This window comes from Uloborus diversus, chromosome 2 (assembly GCF_026930045.1).
Source record: "Uloborus diversus isolate 005 chromosome 2, Udiv.v.3.1, whole genome shotgun sequence".
In the NCBI taxonomy this organism is placed as follows: Eukaryota; Metazoa; Arthropoda; class Arachnida; order Araneae; family Uloboridae; genus Uloborus; species Uloborus diversus.
The window spans coordinates 152087934-152089626 of record NC_072732.1 but is presented as its reverse complement, the minus strand read 5'-3'; positions in this window follow the sequence as shown (position 1 = coordinate 152089626).

Here is a 1693-nt window from a genome sequence, read left to right as displayed (position 1 = left end):
GGTCAGTGAGAAAAATTTCTCCCTTCCCTGGCTTTAGAAAATTAATGTTTAACTATAAGTTTGTATGGTTTTTATTGTTTTCAGACAAAATTTGCATTCAGAACACATACTTCGCTAGCCATCCCCGGTGGAAAAATCAAAATGACGGGCCAGTTTTAATTTTAATCAAGCAATAAAAACGTATATTGTTTTATTGGTTTTATGATTTTTTACCTCCTTCTTCCAAAATTTTTGTCACGGAAAAAAAAAGGGATAATCATGCATAGTAAACAATTCATTCTTCACCATACAATAAAAATATTCATCCGGAAATTGTTCACGAAATTGAGAGTGATGGGGGGAGGGGGGAGCAACTCCTCGATATTGATGATATATCAGATTAAAAAATATCTATTAAAAAGAAAAAGAAATACAGTATATATTTGCTTGTGGCTCTATCCCCCCCCCCCCCAACTTTTAAAAGTGTGAAGAAATAAAAACTTTATCTTGCATTTAAATTGATTTCCGATTTTTCTCCAAAAACCGGGAACGTTTTGCCCATCTAGGTTTTGCCGAGGTTTTTTTTTTTTTTGCAAATAAACTCTTTGCAAAGAAAGAAACTGAAATTTTATAAATTTTATAATCATGTTTCCTATTTAGAATGAACAATAATCATATTTATGTATGAAAAAAGTTAGTTTCTGCGATTATTTTTGAAGTGTTCCGTTTTTGCGAATTTCTGTTATATGTCGCTTTTATTTTGTCCTAATATCAAGAAAATATGTACTTTTCCCGCACTTCTTTTACACTCGGCCGTTTACTTTAATTAAAGCTTCTAATTAACGGGTAAGTAATATATAATTGCATTAGAATGTGTCGGTATCCACTTCTTTATTGTTTCGTTAAAACAGTAGAACTGAAGTCGGAGCGATAAAAACAAAAGTCGATCATAAACGGAGCAATGGTAAAAAAGTCACTTACGAAAATTTAACTTTTAAACACGCAGATGCTGCGGAGCTCCTTAAAGAAATTACTGTAGTCAGTCAATGTCAGTTTAGGAATGTCAATGTAGTCAGTTCAGGAACCGCATGTTTCTTTTGTTTTTCAAATTTGAAACATGCAGAAAATTATGGGGGCGGCATGGTAAAAATAATAATCAATGCACAATTAGAAGTGCTATACTAAAGAAAGAAAAAGTAGGGGAAAAAAGGAAAAAGTAGGAAAATAAGGACAGTGCTCTAAAAAATAGGAAAAAGTAGGAAAAATAGGAACTCTTCGGGGTCTGCATGTAGTTGCAGGTTATAGGACTAAAACAGTCTGGAGTAAATAAAAGTTTCTTTACAGGCCAGGAAATGCTGTATTATATGACAAAATTTTGAATGATCATTCAGAACCAGGATTTGTTAGTTTCCCCTCATAACATTGAAAAAAAAAACTTAAGATTGATCTAGAAATTATTCTTTAAGACAATGAATCTGAAAGTGTTACATTCCTAAAAAAAATTTAAACAGAGTAAAATGCAAATGCACAGTGTAATTAGTCATAAAAAAGAAAACAAGGTAGTCAAAAATGGAATTTCCATGAAAAGAAAATGTCAAGTTGTTTTAATATCAATCTATGTTGCGCAAAAATTTATGTGCTAACTTTATGCAACAATTATTCAGAAAAAAATGTTTAATAGATATAAATATAAAAATCTACACTTAAAAACAGA